The 6,567-nt window shown below is 34.6% G+C and overlaps 1 pseudogene; it reads left to right on the forward strand.

The window, feature by feature from the left end:
- The first annotated feature begins 945 nt into the window (after positions 1-945).
- On the forward strand, positions 946-2,529 carry LOC149546996 (glycerol-3-phosphate dehydrogenase SDP6, mitochondrial pseudogene; annotated as a pseudogene).
- Positions 2,530-6,567: the final 4,038 nt, after the last annotated feature.

Raw genomic sequence — 6,567 nt, forward strand, 5'->3', positions numbered from 1 at the left:
GCGACAGGAGGCTATGTTTTCCATTCAATATCTTACACGCAGAAATGTTTCAAGACTTGCCACTTTGGGAGTGTTTAGTGTCCGTACCTGAAAGCCTATGTTTCATATTTTGAGTCATTTTGAGTCCGTTTGACTAAGTTTTGAATCCCTCAAAGTTGGTAAGTTATTGTTTCATGCTTTGGTGTAATTGTGCAAAATTCTAGGAAGCCTTGTTCGACAAGCTATAACTTTGACCCAGTTGACCCAAATACTAAAATTCATTTTGCATTTTATTGTAGATGTTAGAGGCTTTTTATGTTTCATGTTTTAGCTTATAAAAAATCCATTTGATCAGTTTTCAAATACGATTCCAAACACAATTTGTAACTTTTTACTGGTGTTAGCATTTGCAGATTTGTCAGTACCCTTGTTCTTGGCATTATAACTCCTAATCCATGATTGGTGATACCAAATGAATTGTACCACTATGATTTAATCCAAAAATACTCCAAGTGTTTTAGTCTGAAAGTCATGACAAACTGTATGCACACTTTTCTAGGTCAATTCCATTTGCCAAAATCATTATCTGACATTGTTTTCAATCTGCAAAATCCAAGTAGCCTACTTTGAACGTCTGCCATTTGCACCCAATTATTTTTCATGAGCCTAAATCATAGATCCATAATGTCCTCATCACAAAGAATGAGTGTCCGTTGTCTCTCTAGGTGTTAGTTTGCCTAGTTTTCTGAGCCAAATCCAAACCCAATTTATGGTTTTCTTACGTGTTTGTTTGCAGGTAATTCTGAGAGGTCAACTTTGATAGTGAATATATTTTGGCCTTGAATTCTTCATGAGATGATATTTGGTGGGATGCAAGTATGCAAAACAAAGATTCAATGTGCCAATTTTCAACACTGGGTCAGGTGATTTAGTCAATTTTTAAGGCTAGTCAATGGACCTCCTGACATGAAATTCATAGTTTACAGTGTCCATTACTTGGAAAAGGTAGTATTTAACTTTGGTTATGGATAGTTAAAGTTGGTCTTTCATGCTCTTGAGGAGCAGGATCAAATTATCAAGAATGCACTACATCTTTACAATGCATTTTCGAATATGACTCGTTGTTATAGTTGGTTTGAAGTCTTATATATTTCAGTTGGGCTAAAGCTGTATGATATAGTTGCAGGAACACGAATGTTGCATTTCTCATGATATCTTTTAGCATATGAGTCAGTTGAATTCTTTCCAACTCTTGCAAAAATGGGACATGATAAAAGCTTGAAGGGAATAGTAGTTTACTATGATTGGCAAATGTGATGCACGCCTTAATGATTGGATTGGCTTGTACAATTGCATTAGCAAGTGCAATAGTGCTTAATCATGCAGAAGCCATATCATTTAAGAAGGATGAACTCACTGATAAGATCATAGGTTCTCGTGTTTGAAATAGTTTGATAGGAAAGGAATTTGATATTTATGCAAAAGTGGTAGTGAATGCTGTCGGACCTTTTTGTGATGAAGTGACAATGAAGGCTGTCAAAGATGTTAAAAAAAATTCATTTGTCCTAGTAGTGGTGTGCATATTGTTCTTCCTAATTATTACTCTCCAGAGGGCATGGGTTTAATTTTACCAAAAACAAAGGATGGGAGGGTGGTTTTTATGCTATCTTGGCTTGGAAGGATAATTGCAGGAACCATAGATTCCAATACTTCTTTGACAATGCTACCAAAACCACATGAGGAAGAGATTCAATTAATTTTAGATGCCATCAATGATTACTTAAATTTTAAGGTATGCCGCTTAGATGTGCTCTCTGCTTGGACTGGGATTCGTCCATTAGCAACATATCCCTCAGCTAATGACACAGCTAGCATTTCTAGAGATCATGCAGTTTCTATATATATTGATGGCCTAATAACTATCATTGGTGGAAAGTGGACCAAATATAGAAGGCTAATATTAACAGCCAATGAGGGCCATGGGCAATCAACAACAACTTGAAGGATATCTAAGGGAAGGACAAATTTTCCTAAGTGCCACATGGCAAAGGATGTAGCTAATGCAGTTATTAAAGTTGGCAAATTGAAATATCAAATAACTGTCTGACAACTCATCTTCATGTTATTGGAGCAGATAATTGGGACCCTACATCATTTACCAAACTTGCACAACAATATGTTCATATGAAGAAGACATATTTAGGGAAGATAGTTCCTGGGGCAATGAACATTGCTATTGCAAAACATTTGGCACACACATATGGTAGTATGGCAGAAAGAGTTTCCCAAATAGCACATAATGAAAATCTTGGGAAAAGGCTAGCACATGGATATTCATTTCTGGAGGCAGAGATTGCATATTGTACACATAATGAGTACTGTGAGATAGCAGTTGATTTCATTGCTAGGCGATCAAGGCTTCCCTTCCTTGACACAAATGCAGCTAGAAGATCCTTACCTCATGTTATAGAGGTACTTGCTGCAAAACAAGGCACCATAAAAATTCAAGGTAAAAGAGACCGCAAACAACATAGAGAAGTTGCCAATTAATAAAGAGATCATGCTAAGAACAAGGGAGTGAATGGAGTCGCCAACCAAAAATAGGGTTGTCCATGTTGCAAAGTGAAGCAGCCAATAATAAGAAAGAATCGCCATGAAAATAGAAGGCAATCAGCTGAGATAAAAAGGTGCAAGCAATAAAAGACAATCCACACTTTCAAAAAAGAGCCCAGCCCAACTCGTGGTAGATCCAAAGTTGATGCCAGTTGAAATAGAGTAAGAAAATTTGCATTCAGTCATAAGGAAAAGGGAGATGCCATGAAATAATTAAAAACTCTTATCCCACATTGAAAGCACGAGAGTATGTTTAGGTTTTTAAATACAATCACACATACATATAAAGTGTCAACAAAGTAAGCGGCTTTTGTGAAAGCCAAAGCCTACGTGGGTCTGATGTGGATAGCTGAAGGAAAAAAGCATAAATTTTAAACAAACACACACAAAGAGGATGATGTCAGCAAGAAAGGCATCAAAAAGCTAAAAATCTAGCTAGTCGCTATGGCACTAGTCAAAAAATCTAAGATATTCTAGCTAGCGACATAGCGACTAGCCAAAAAATTCAAAAAAATTGGCAAGGAGTTAATAAGCCCATGTGTCCCGCGTATGATGCAAGCAACGAACCAGTGGGTGCCAAGTGGTAGTGAGCAGGAGGTGATATGGTGAGATCAGATCAATTGCAATGAGATTGTGCCACGTGGCACATTTGGCAGTCCTCACTAACTTGCAAAGTAGAAGATGCATGAGATTTAGCATAGCGAGTTAGCGAGAAGATGACATGTGGCAATGGGTCCTGTGTTCGATGATGTGGTAGATGCAATGAGCGAGAACATCAAGAGATGACATGTGGCATTCATATTAGGTGTCCAATTAGAAGATGCCATGTGGCACCGGTCAAACTTAAGGTTGACCATGGATTCAAAGGGTCAGGGCAATATTGAAGAGTTAAAAATAATAATATTTTATTATTATTTTTGTTAAAAATGCCCACGTCAAGTTTTAAAATCAAATGGGATTTTTCTAAAGTTTGACTTTAGAATATTTAAAAATTATCAAAAAATTTAAAGACAAAGATGTGAAGATATGATTTTTTATATCAGACTGGGCATTTTTTAAATTAAGATTCTGGGGGTTTTCAGTATCGAAAATGTGCACTTCAATATACCACCAGAATTGACAAAATCTGAGTTTTTCGATTCTGCAGTCAATTTTTGCACAGGAATCCTTGATGACATGGGTATGGTTAAAAGATAGTAAAAATGTAGTTGGGGTCAAATTGAATTAATTTCAAATCATTTAAAGTTTGATTCCTTTAGCATTTCACAAATATTTCAAATATTTTGGAAAGTAAAGGGATTTCATCATTATGCAAGGATATTTTGTAAGTTTGTTACAGAAAATGATGAAACACGATCAGATTAAAATGGGAAGAAAGAAGAGAGAGGTTTTCTAGTTGTAGGAGATTGAACTCCAAGTGGACAATTGTCATCTTCAGAATAGATTCGAGAATTCATTTGGTCTATATCATTCTTTCTTTCTGTCATTAGAAGGGTTCTAATTTTTATCACTGAGAAACCAGTAGGTTGGTAGTTTTCTCTGGGTAATACCAACAAGGTTCCATCGATTTACTATGAAACCATTTTCTTCAGCAAATTCTTCTTGTATGAACAACAATAGGAAGATTGACACAGATAGTTTAGATCTATTAGGTTGTTTCATGTCTTTCATTTCATGCATATGACTGTTTAATTTCAAGAAAATAATGCAAAGAGAAGTAGATGATTGAGTTTCAGTTGAATCTTGTCTCTGTTATCAACTAATTTTCAATGTTTTACTATCTTTGACATAGAACATAGGCTCTAATTGTAGTCCCTTAAGGCTGTATGTTATTCATTGTTGCTAATGAACCAAGGGGTTGTGTAAATGCTTCAAGGAATGAATAGGGTTGCAAGTCTAATGATGAGGATATCATGTAAGAATGGGATTAAATTTGAGCATAGATGTCTATTTACAAGTTAAATAGATAGATCAGATATCTAAAGATACGCATATGTCGAGAAGATATTTATATGTATGTTTGTGATTCATGAATTTTCCCAATGGTTAAGGCACTAATCAGTTATAGGATCATTAAATTCTTATTTGCCACATATCTGAGTGTTTGTTGAATTCAACATTATTAATCAAATGTTCTTTCCATTTTATGTTGAGGGACCTAAATAGACTACCCTCACTCAGCTACTGAATATTCTAGATTTGCATTTAGCTACTGCAGATCTATGTCATTTCATGAGTTACTAGGAGAAATAAGGGCTTGTATCTGCTTAATAGATTTAGGGATATGTTTTTGCATTTGTACAATATCAATTGAATCTTAGGTTTACCCACCTAGGTTTAGCAGAGCCTGAAGTAGAAGATGGGTCATGCCTTATAGTTGGCCCTGTGTCTGAAATGATATGTTGATAATGGGAGTTAGCTGCCCCTAGATGTGTCATATTCTCATGGGGATAATTGAAAACCCTCCAACATTTTCAAACACCAACAAAATGGTGATTCCGCTGGGGAACTGCATATAGAAGAAGCTAAAATCTTTGGCATGACACAAGTTGGATATAGAAAATATATAGCAAGAGGTGTTTCTTATTTCCTTACAAAAGTTTCATGTCCCCCAGTGTTCTTATTCATTGACAATAGAAGTTTAATTTAATTGAATAATTTTTAATATCAAAGTCACTTGAAGTTTTGATAAGTTTCTGTCAAAATTTAGAGTTAATGTCATGTTCTTTTAGTTTGTTAAGAATGTGAAATTCCCTTGTTGAATATAGTTTGCAAATACCAATTGTAAGTTCTGGACCATCTTGTTTTGTTTTACAAGTTGGTTAATCTTTTCTCATTAAGTGAGTGGCAACTCAAAGTAAAATCTTTGCACCAATGCTTTATAAGTGTGAAGGTATTATGAAGGGAACAATAGTGGGAAGGAAAATTTGAAGAATTCATTTCAAGTTCTTGACACTGGGTAAAAGAATCAAATTAGATGCGGTGCAAGTGTTACTAAATCTAGATAAGATCTGAATCTGCTATTATTTGTAGCATTGAAGTAGTTGCAAGCATCTGTATTGAAAGGTATTTACATTCTCATGTGATTTTACTTACATGAAAGTAAGATTCACAAAAGTTTATCCGTCAAATGGATTCAACATTAAATAGGATAATTGTTTAGCATAATTTAACATACTTTGTGAGAAGTAGATTTAGCCAAAGTATTTTCATATTTCAAAGTATGTTTGAAGTTGATTTGGTAAAAGATATTTCTAGATCTACTACAAATTATAAATCAGAAGTTATTATAGGTGAATGAGGTTAAAATTTTTGAATAATGTCAAGATTCAGTTCACCTAGGATGCAGCCGGTTAGTGAAGTTCCTAGATTCATTTCTACCAAGCGGTATATGTCATTAAATTTTAATGGTATTCATGGTTTCCCAAATACTATTCCTAGTAACCTTGGAAAGTATTTGCCTAAGTTTGGTGGAAACCATGAAAATTCAGCCATTCATCATGTTTAGTTGTTTAGTGACTTGGTTGGTGATTTTCAAATTGCTCATGAAGATGTTCAAATGAAGTTGTTTGTTTAGACTTTAGAAGATGATGCTAGGGACTAGTTTTCATTTTTATCAGCATGTTCAATTTCATCCTGGGATGAATTATTGTCAGCCTTCATGATGTAATTTGGAGAACAGGTAAGCATATCTGATTCTTATGATAAGTTCTTGAAGATTCATATTCAGAGTGATGAAATTGTCCCTCAATTTAATATCAGATTTGTAAGAATTTTGAGTGAAATCCCTGAGAGTTATAGACTTGATGATCAAATATGTTTAGCTGTATATTTTGATGCATTTGATAAGAAATGAATTATCTACTAAGGAATAAAGAATCACAGACATTATATTAGGCTTTTATGATTGCTAGAGATATTGAGAATAATTTCAAGTACAGATTGACTAGAGGTCATTTTTCCTTGAATGATTGT

Source organism: Cupressus sempervirens, chromosome 7 (assembly GCF_028749045.1).
Source record: "Cupressus sempervirens isolate cs-2001-9-10 chromosome 7, ASM2874904v1, whole genome shotgun sequence".
NCBI lineage: Eukaryota > Viridiplantae > Streptophyta > Pinopsida > Cupressales > Cupressaceae > Cupressus > Cupressus sempervirens.